Raw genomic sequence first — 11,148 nt, forward strand, 5'->3', positions numbered from 1 at the left:
GAACAAAATTAAAAGAGCAACCTTTGACTTGTGCAGCACTACTGCTGCATAAGGTGTGGCTCTTCTAGTGTGTAACACCTGAGGGGGGGTTAAAGGTTACCTTTAAAATTGGTTCAATTTGGCTTCGGCCTACACTCTGCTCCCCCCGCAGAGCCTGGGCTCTAACACCGCCAGTTGGTGCCCCGAAGTGCTGGCTGCACAGAGAAAAACACCCGCCAATGTGTCAGTGGGGTTCAGCACCACCAGCTGTTCCCCTGCTGTGTAGCCGGCAACGTGTCCTGCAAAAGCCACGCAGACACAAAGCTGCTGCCAGTGCAGGCTTCGGCCTACACTCTGCTCCCTCTCCTCCTGCTGAACCTGGGCTCTAACACCGCCAGTTGGTGCCCGGTAATGCTAGGTGCACAGAGAAAAACACCAGCCAATGTGTCAGTGGGGTTCAGCAACGCCAGCTGTTCCCCTGCTGTGTAGCCGGCATCGTGTCCTGCAAAAGCCACGCAGACACAAGAACTGAAATTGAAGGGAACCTGTCCCCCCCCTAGGCGTTTGTATGTATAACAGCCACCTTGTACAGCAGTAATGCTGCATTTGTACAAGGTAGCTCACTAAGTTATTCTCCTTGCACACGCCGAACGTAACACGTCTACAATGTGTCCCCTGAGACCATTAAACCGTCCCTGAGGTGTGAGTTTACTTTGTAATGACACGCTGCAACCCCCTTGGTAGCGCTGCCCATCTTCTGGCATCATTGTTTGGCTGGCTGCGCCTCTGCGGCCGCCCTGCCCGACACAACGCCCCTCGGTGTCTTATTTATTTTGACTGCGAGGGTGTGATTGACGGGCATGAGCAGTGCATATCTTCGCCTGTTGTCACTCATCTCCTTCCGCCTTCTTCAGACTGTGCGGCTTCATGGCCGTGGCATGCGATAAGGGATCAGCTGACGCCGCACAGTCTGTTATCCAAGGGATAACACGACAGCGCAGACTACTGTACAGCAAATAACAATGCTCAGGAGGCTGCGCCCAGCACCAAGGTGGGATTCTTGACATCTGTGCTGCTTCTCATTACGAAGGGAACTCTCGCCTCCAACACAGTTTGACTGTATAAAGGGCTAAATGTTATACGTGTTTCATTCAGCGTGTGCAAGGAGAAAAATTAAAAGAGCAACCTTTGACTTGTGCAGCACTACTGCTGCATAAGCTGTGGCTCTTCTAGTTTGTAACACCTGAGGGGGGGTTAAAGGTTACCTTTGAAATTGATTCAATTAGGCTTCGGCCTACACTCCGCTCCCTCTCCTCATCCTGCTGACCCTGGGCTCTAACACCGCCAGTTGGGGCCCAGATGTGCTGGCTGCACAGAGCCAAACACCTCGCCAATGTGTCAGTGGGGTTCAGCACCGCCAGCTGTTCCCCTGCTGTGTAGCCGGCAACGTGTCCTGCAACAGCCACGCAGACGCAAGAACTGAAATTGAAGTGAACCTGTCCCCCCTCCCCCAGGCGTTTGTATGTTTTCCAGCCACCTTGTACAGCAGTAATGCTGCATGTGTGCAAGGTGGCTCATAAACTTATTCTCCTCGCACATGTGGAACTGAACACATCTAAAATGTGTCCTCTGTGTGACCATTAAACCGTACCGGAGGTGTGACTTTCCTTTGTAATGACACGCTGCAACCCCCTTGGTAGCGATGCCCGTCTTCTGGCATCATTGTTTGGCTGCCTGCGCCTCTGCGGCCGCCTTGCCCCACACAACGCCCCTCGGTGTCTTATTTATTTGGACTGCGAGGGTGTGATTGACGGGCATGAACGGTGCATTTCTTCGCCTGTCCCTCATCTCCTTCCGCCTTCTTCGGACTGTGCGTCTTCATGGCCGTGGCATGCGATAAGGGATCAGCTGACGCCGCATAGTCTGAAGCGGGTGTAAGAACCCGAGCGAGAGGCGAACATATGTACTGCGCCAGGCCATGAATCCCAGCCCAGCAGTGTTTTAACAATGTTAAGACACTGCGGGGCTGGGATTCATGGTCATCGCAAACCGCACCGGCCGACATGAAATGATGTCAGAGGACGGGCAGCGCTAACAGCGCAAGGCCAAGGGATAACACGACAGCGCAGACTCCTGTACAGCAAATAACAACGCTCAGGAGGCTGCGCCCAGCACCAAGGTGGGATTCTTGATATCTGTGCTGCGTCTCATTACAAAGGGAACTCTCGCCTCCAACACAGTTTGACTGTATAAAGGGCTAAATGTTATACGTGTTTCATTCAGCGTGTGCAAGGAGAAAAATTAAAAGAGCAACCTTTGACTTGTGCAGCACTACTGCTGCATAAGCTGTGGCTCTTCTAGTTTGTAACACCTGAGGGGGGGTTAAAGGTTACCTTTGAAATTGGTTCAATTAGGCTTCGGCCTACACTCCGCTCCCTCTCCTCCTCCTGCTGACCCTGGGCTCTAACACCGCCAGTTGGGGCCCAGATGTGCTGGCTGCACAGAGCCAAACACCTCGCTAATGTGTCAGTGGGGTTCAGCACCGCCAGCTGTTCCCCTGCTGTGTAGCCGGCAACGTGTCCTGCAACAGCCACGCAGACACAACAGACCCAAAGCTGCCGCCAGTGCAGGCTTCGGCCTACACTCCGCTCCCTCTCCTCCTCCTGCTGACCCTGGGCTCTAACACCGCCAGTTGGGGCCCAGATGTGCTGGCTGCACAGAGCCAAACACCTTGCCAATGTGTCAGTGGGGTTCAGCACCGCCAGCTGTTCCCCTGCTGTGTAGCCGGCAACGTGTCCTGCAACAGCCACGCAGACACAAGAACTGAAATTGAAGGGAACCTGTCCCCCCTCCCCCAGGCGTTTGTATGTTTTCCAGCCACCTTGTACAGCAGTAATACTGCATGTGTGCAAGGTGGCTCATAAACTTATTCTCCTCGCACATGTGGAACTGAACACGTCTAAAATGTGTCCTCTGTGTGACCATTTAACCGTCCCGGAGGTGTGACTTTCCTTTGTAATGACACGCTGCAACCCCCTTGGTAGCGCTGCCCGTCTTCTGGCATCATTGTTTGGCTGTCTGCGCCTCTGCGGCCGCCTTGCCCCACACAACGCCCCTCGGTGTCTTATTTATTTGGACTGCGAGGGTGTGATTGACGGGCATGAACGGTGCATTTCTTCGCCTGTCCCTCATCTCCTTCCGCCTTCTTCGGACTGTGCGTCTTCATGGCCGTGGCATGCGATAAGGGATCAGCTGACGCTGCATAGTCTGAAGCGGGTGTAAGAACCCAAGCGAGAGGCGAACATATGTACTGTGTCAGGCCATGAATCCCAGCCCAGCAGTGTTTTAACAATGTTAAGACACAGCGGGGCTGGGATTCATGGTCATCGCAAACCGCACCGGCCGACATGAAATGATGTCAGAGGATGGGCAGCGCTAACAGCGCAAGGCCAAGGGATAACATGACAGCGCAGACTGTTGTGAATTAGACTTTTTGGCTCCCTCTTGTGGTTACTAGTGATATGACTCTGGGATTGTCTTTCCTCAGTTTGGCACCCACCTGGGTCGTTAGTCCAGGGGAGTTGCTATATAAGCTTCCTGGATCCTTAGTCCAGTGCCTGGCATCGTTGTAATCAGATCCTTTCTGTTTGCTCCTGTCTGCTGGTCCGGGTTCGTGCAAAATTAAGCTAAGTCCTGCTTCTTTGTTTTTTGGTTATTTGCTTGCTCTCATTTTTGTCCAGCTTGTACTAAATGTGATTCCTGACCTTGCTGGAAGCTCTAGGGGGCTGGTGTTCTCCCCCCTGGCCGTTAGACGGTTCGGGGGATCTTGAATATCCAGCGTGGATATTTTGATAGGGTTTTTGCTGACCATATAAGTCATCTTACTATATTCTGCTATTAGCTAGTGGGCCTCTCTTTGCTAAATACCTAGCTCATTCTTACGTTTGTCTTTTCCTCTTACCTCACCGTTATTATTTGTTGGGGGCTTGTATCCAACTTTTGGGGTCTTTTCTCTGGAGGCAAGAAAGGTCTTTCTTTTCCCTTCTAGGGTTAGTTAGTTCTCCGGCTGGCGCGAGACGTCTAGAACCAACGAGGGGTCTAAATAGGGAAATAGATTGGCATGTATAGATTCCTTTACTTCAGTTATTACTAACTATCTCCTCTTTTCTAATTTTCAGACACGCTGACTTTGACCCTCCATTGGTGAGTCCGTGCTTGACAAGAATCAGGATTTTAGTCGATGTGATCTAATTCCTTATGATCATTTCTTCTTATTATTTCCATTGTTTTTATTAATTTTTTTCTAATTTTTTCTCATTTTCCATTTTCATTTTATTATCTATTTTTTTTTTTTTTTTTTTTTTTTTTCTTTTTTTTCTTCTTCTTTTTTTCCTTTTTTTCATTTTTTTCAATTTTATCATTTATTATTATTATTTTCATTTATTAGTTTTTATATATTTTTTGATTATTTTTTTCAATTTTCCCATTTTTTCCTTTTCTTTTTCTTCCTCTTTGGCAATTTGGCATTTTCTTTTTTCAGCCTCATAATTATATTGTACCAGTAATTTTGGATATTATACTCTAATGCTTCACATTACCAGTATCTTGGTTGCGTACAATACATCAGGAATATAACAACAGTTTTTCCTATTATTTTACTATTCTTCTAATTCTTCTAATTTTTATCATTTTCTTCTTGTCTTTATTTTTCCATAGCGTATTATTTTTTAATTTTATTTTTATTATTATTTTTATTTTCATTTTTATTCATATTTATCTTTATTTTTCCCTTTTATTTTTCCCTATTTTTCCCTTTTTATTTACATTTTTATTTATATTTTCCATATATAACAGAGGGTCAGATTAGATGTTTCCCTACAGGAACCGGATATTCCCAATTCTTTAACGAGTTACAGAGAGTATTGATTCACTTTAGATCCCCCTGTCATGATTCCTGGGGCACAGCCGGACTCCTTTACGCGATGCACACTAACGTTGTGGCCCATATAATAGAACGCAGCACCGCTACAACAGCTGCTATGTCACCAGGGTAGTCTGCGCATGCGCCGAGCCGGCTGTTTACATTGCATTACTGGCGTCCAGGGTTACTAGGAAGCCAGCTCGCTTTGCACCATGGGCAGCAACGCGTCATTTCCGGGGGCGGGACCTACCGGATTACAGCGCTCATTCAGAGGGGGATATAAGGGGCACATTTAAGACGGGGACACGCACAGCCAGCCACAGCAGGGCGCGGGAGCGCTGCTTTTCCAGACATCTAAGGTAATATCCTCTGTCTTATACATATACTAGCATCCTATCCTCGGAACAGGAGTAACCCCTGACACACTGTATCTCTTATGCCATTGCTTCATAGGTGCATCTCATGTGTCATATTCCCTACGCAAACGCGGCTATCTACTTACCTAGGTAACCTATTATACTCTCATGTGATCAATACATAAAACTCTCTTTAACCTATATACTATCCCCTACAGCATACGGACTATATACGTTGTTCAGGGACCCCCCTGTTGGGTATACTCGTATACCACACATCACCATATCTGAGGTAAATCTTATAGTGCTCTCTCCTCACACAAGTGTGTTTTAAGATGATTTATTCAGACACGATTTCATATTGGTGTTATTTCGTTACTTTAGCTTTTTTTGTCTTCAGGGAAACTGTTCTTGGGTTCCTCAACCTATTGTGTACTATATACTATGTACGTGATGTTTATTGTTTGTGAATTTGTATTATTTTATATATGGCATGTTTTCTTTTTCTTTGTCTTTCCACAGCGATATATGATTAAGGACCCGGAGGGTCCGAAACGTCATTTAGTCGTAACGCTTTATAATTGTACGTTGTACAGTGATGCCATACCACTATTGTTGTACACAATAAAGTGTTGATTTGTTGCATGATATTCCACTTGTGAGTGCGGTATAATTCCAAAATTATTAGTGTCTGGGACAATCGTCCACTATACCAGCACCACCCCTTTACGTTTATCGAGAGAGTGCAGACCAATCATATTTAAAGTGACTACTATTTTCTTGGTCTTTGCACCTTTCTTTCCCTATGTCGAATGAGACTTTTGCCTACGATTTGGCTACTACCTCCAGTATACTCTCACAGGTTACTGGATCCAGTGATTTTCTCAAAACTCCCACACAAGAGCTGAGGACACGAGACTATGAGAGGGAGAAAAAACGTTTAGTATCTCATGATCTCCATTGCACGACTCTGGCGGAATACCACCGCCAGAGTAAAATCCCAAGGGGTCTTAGAAGTAATTTGCGCCCCACATTATTTGCTGATAACGAGGAATTCTGTGACAAATATAAAAAGATTTTAAACAAATGCTCCCTTGACATCATTGTGCTCACAGTGGAATATCTGCAAAAAAGTATAGTTGAGATTAAATCGAAAGTTGAGGCCATTGAAACACAGCTCAGTACCACCCTCTCGTCGAGTGAATGGACAATCCTTAAAAATAAAACCGATAAGGCTCTGGCTGAACACGAGAAGGCCTTACAGGAACGGAAAAGGCAAAAATTTCATCGGGACAACGAGGATTACGCGAACAACAGAGTGTACCGATGGAACGAATCCTCAACCTGGCGTCAATCCTCGACCCAAAGAAGATTTGGATCTTTCAGTTCGAGTGGCGATTCATCGGCAGGGGGAACCCGGCCACGTTTTTTGTCAAAAAACCGCAGGGGAGGAGCGCACCAAACAGGCCCACGAGACGATCACGGAGAAAACAGAATGACAACTCGATCCCAGGTAGGCCACCAAACCTGGTGATCAATATCTCAAGTCATTTACTTGCTCCAACAGAGTTGTCTCTGCTCCAGAAGGGCCTGTCGTTCTGTCCCACCTCGGGTTGGAATGCATTCCAACTTCAAAAGGATCTTCAGCGATTTTATCGCTCTATAAGATTGAAAACTCATTTTGCTTTGTCACCAGGGGGCACACCCCAGATTAATGATATGGTTAGATCAGATCTATCTATTGTGTCACTTGGCCTCCGTGTTCCTAGTCAGTTCCAACCACCTCGTTCGCATCATGCGACAGAAACATTCATTGAATTGGTTGATCAGGATATTAAATTGCTTTCACATGAACATAAACTAGGCTTTTATCCTACTCACTCAAATCTTTCAGTAGACGAGAAGGCGGCCCTGAGGTCCTTACGTGACAACAGACACATCATAATCAAGCCAGCCGACAAGGGTGGTGCGATTGTGGTGATGGACCGTACCTTCTATTCCCAAGAAATACACCGTCAGCTTTCGGACCAGGACACCTATGCAATTATTCAAAGGGATCCTACTACAGAAATTAGATCTAAGATCAATGGGGTGATCACACATTATCTGAACAGTAACATCATAGACAAAAAAACCGCTACATTTCTTTCCAACCTCCACCCTATTACTCCGGTATTTTATGTATTACCTAAAATACATAAATCGCTCATTAACCCACCGGGCAGACCGATTGTAGCATCAACTGACTCTATCTTGTCACCACTTTCAATTTTCCTTGAGAAACTAATGACACCACTGGTTAAAACAACCAGGTCCTTCCTCTTAGATACAGGACACTTTATACGAATTATCAAGGAACTAAACACTATACCTCCAGAAAGTTGGTTGGTCACATTAGACATCAACAGTCTATACACATCAATCGCACACGACAGGGGTATGGAGGCTACTAGATCCCTCCTATCTACATCGGATCTCTCAGACGGATCCATCCAACTTTGCATGGATCTGCTTCAGATCGTACTACATGAAAATTTCTTTTTGTACGAAGATACCTTTTACGTCCAGAAGCGTGGGACCGCGATGGGGTCCCACGTTGCGCCGGCATACGCTAACGCGTTTATGAACAAATTTGAGACGGAACATGTTTTCGGGAATAACCTTTTTTTACAACATGCCATGACATACCACCGCTATATCGACGATATATTTCTGGTCTGGACAGGGACCCTTGATTCACTAAAGGAGTTCCACGTATACCTCAACTCGATTATCTCAGAATTGAAGTTCACCATCCAATATAGCATGAGGGAAATACCTTTTCTGGACACTCTGGTTCTCAAAGACATTACAGGATCACTTTCGCTAGATCTTTACAATAAGCCCACAGATTGCAACAACTTATTGCACTATTCTAGTTGTCATCCCAGAACCATTAGGGACAGTCTACCAAGATCCCAGTTCACCAGAATTGCACGCATAGTCACGGACCCTGACACTAGGAACACCAGAATGGACGGGATGGTCAAGAAATTTAAGGAAAGACAGTACCCCACCCCACTACTAGAGAGAGAAAGAAATCGGGCCACAAACCCACCTTCTCCTTCTCTACCTTCCCGACAGACCAAAAGAGTACCCTTCGTACACACGTACCACCCTTGCATGCCTAAAGTATACTCTATCATTAAGAAACATTGGCCGCTCCTCTCTAGGTCATATCCCAATATCGAGTCTTTTAGAACACCCGCATTGATCTGCACTCGGAGACCCACCAACATCAGAGACTCAGTGATTCGGGCAGACATGGGCAGCACACGCACGGACAAGACACAGAGATTCCTTGGTCAGAGACGTGTGGGCACTTTTCCTTGTTTAAGTTGTGCGGCATGCTCTAATGTGACAAAGGCAGAAAATATCACTCACCCCAGGACGGGCAAAAGTTACCCCATCAGGGGTTATTTTACCTGTGACTCGAATTTTGTGATCTACGTGATAAAATGCCCTTGTGGTTTACTGTATGTGGGTGAGACAACCCAACATGTACGCGACCGAATAGCGAGCCACAAGTCCACGATTCGATGCGGAAAAAATTGGCTCCCACTTCCCGACCACTTTTCAAAACATAAACATTCGGTTGCACAGTTACGCTTCCAGGTTGTGGAACAGGTGCCACGCCCAAGGAGAGGTGGGGACCATATTAAACTCCTGAGACAGAGAGAAACATACTGGATATACACTCTGGACACCCTAGAACCGAGGGGTCTAAATAGGGAAATAGATTGGCATGTATAGATTCCTTTACTTCAGTTATTACTAACTATCTCCTCTTTTCTAATTTTCAGACACGCTGACTTTGACCCTCCATTGGTGAGTCCGTGCTTGACAAGAATCAGGATTTTAGTCGATGTGATCTAATTCCTTATGATCATTTCTTCTTATTATTTCCATTGTTTTTATTAATTTTTTTCTAATTTTTTCTCATTTTCCATTTTCATTTTATTATCTATTTTTTTTTTTTTTTTTTTTTTATTTTCTTTTTTTTCTTCTTCTTTTTTTCCTTTTTTTCCTTTTTTTCAATTTTATCATTTATTATTATTATTTTCATTTATTAGTTTTTATATATTTTTTGATTATTTTTTCAATTTTCCCATTTTTTCCTTTTCTTTTTCTTCCTCTTTGGCAATTTGGCATTTTCTTTTTTCAGCCTCATAATTATATTGTACCAGTAATTTTGGATATTATACTCTAATGCTTCACATTACCAGTATCTTGGTTGCGTACAATACATCAGGAATATAACAACAGTTTTTCCTATTATTTTACTATTCTTCTAATTCTTCTAATTTTTATCATTTTCTTCTTGTCTTAATTTTTCCATAGCGTATTATTTTTTAATTTTATTTTTATTATTATTTTTATTTTCATTTTTATTCATATTCATCTTTATTTTTCCCTTTTATTTTTCCCTATTTTTCCCTTTTTATTTACATTTTTATTTATATTTTCCATATATAACAGAGGGTCAGATTAGATGTTTCCCTACAGGAACCGGATATTCCCAATTCTTTAACGAGTTACAGAGAGTATTGATTCACTTTAGATCCCCCTGTCATGATTCCTGGGGCACAGCCGGACTCCTTTACGCGATGCACACTAACGTTGTGGCCCATATAATAGAACGCAGCACCGCTACAACAGCTGCTATGTCACCAGGGTAGTCTGCGCATGCGCCGAGCCGGCTGTTTACATTGCATTACTGGCGTCCAGGGTTACTAGGAAGCCAGCTCGCTTTGCACCATGGGCAGCAACGCGTCATTTCCGGGGGCGGGACCTACCGGATTACAGCGCTCATTCAGAGGGGGATATAAGGGGCACATTTAAGACGGGGACACGCACAGCCAGCCACAGCAGGGCGCGGGAGCGCTGCTTTTCCAGACATCTAAGGTAATATCCTCTGTCTTATACATATACTAGCATCCTATCCTCGGAACAGGAGTAACCCCTGACACACTGTATCTCTTATGCCATTGCTTCATAGGTGCATCTCATGTGTCATATTCCCTACGCAAACGCGGCTATCTACTTACCTAGGTAACCTATTATACTCTCATGTGATCAATACATAAAACTCTCTTTAACCTATATACTATCCCCTACAGCATACGGACTATATACGTTGTTCAGGGACCCCCCTGTTGGGTATACTCGTATACCACACATCACCATATCTGAGGTAAATCTTATAGTGCTCTCTCCTCACACAAGTGTGTTTTAAGGTGATTTATTCAGACACGATTTCATATTGGTGTTATTTCGTTACTTTAGCTTTTTTTGTCTTCAGGGAAACTGTTCTTGGGTTCCTCAACCTATTGTGTACTATATACTATGTACGTGATGTTTATTGTTTGTGAATTTGTATTATTTTATATATGGCATGTTTTCTTTTTCTTTGTCTTTCCACAGCGATATATGATTAAGGACCCGGAGGGTCCGAAACGTCATTTAGTCGTAACGCTTTATAATTGTACGTTGTACAGTGATGCCATACCACTATTGTTGTACACAATAAAGTGTTGATTTGTTGCATGATATTCCACTTGTGAGTGCGGTATAATTCCAAAATTATTAGAACCAACGTAGGCACGTTCCCCGGCTGCTGCTATTTGTGGTGCTAGGATTAGTTATATGGTCAGCTCAGTTACCACTGCCCTATGAGCTGGTTTTTTGTGTTTGCAGACTTGTAATTATTTCTGAGACCCTCTGCCATTGGGGTCATAACAGCAGACTCCTGTTCAGCAAATAACAACGCTCAGGAGGCTGCGCCCAGGATCAAGGTGGGATTCTTGACATCTGTGCTGCGTCTCATTACGAAGGGAACTCTCGCCTCCAACA

At 44.7% G+C, this 11,148-nt stretch overlaps 2 long non-coding RNA genes across 2 annotated transcripts; both read left to right on the forward strand.

Annotated features, from left to right (window-relative positions):
• The first annotated feature begins 4,531 nt into the window (after positions 1–4,531).
• On the forward strand, positions 4,532–5,906 carry LOC143781116 (uncharacterized). The gene is made up of 4 exons (XR_013216572.1): positions 4,532–5,259; positions 5,354–5,406; positions 5,475–5,548; positions 5,779–5,906. It is a non-coding gene; the product is annotated as an uncharacterized LOC143781116 (long non-coding RNA).
• A 3,915-nt stretch (positions 5,907–9,821) lies between these two features.
• LOC143781117 (uncharacterized) lies at positions 9,822–10,847 on the forward strand. The gene is made up of 4 exons (XR_013216573.1): positions 9,822–10,200; positions 10,295–10,347; positions 10,416–10,489; positions 10,720–10,847. It is a non-coding gene; the product is annotated as an uncharacterized LOC143781117 (long non-coding RNA).
• Positions 10,848–11,148: the final 301 nt, after the last annotated feature.

This window comes from Ranitomeya variabilis, chromosome 6 (genome assembly GCF_051348905.1).
Source record: "Ranitomeya variabilis isolate aRanVar5 chromosome 6, aRanVar5.hap1, whole genome shotgun sequence".
Classification (NCBI taxonomy): Eukaryota; Metazoa; Chordata; class Amphibia; order Anura; family Dendrobatidae; genus Ranitomeya; species Ranitomeya variabilis.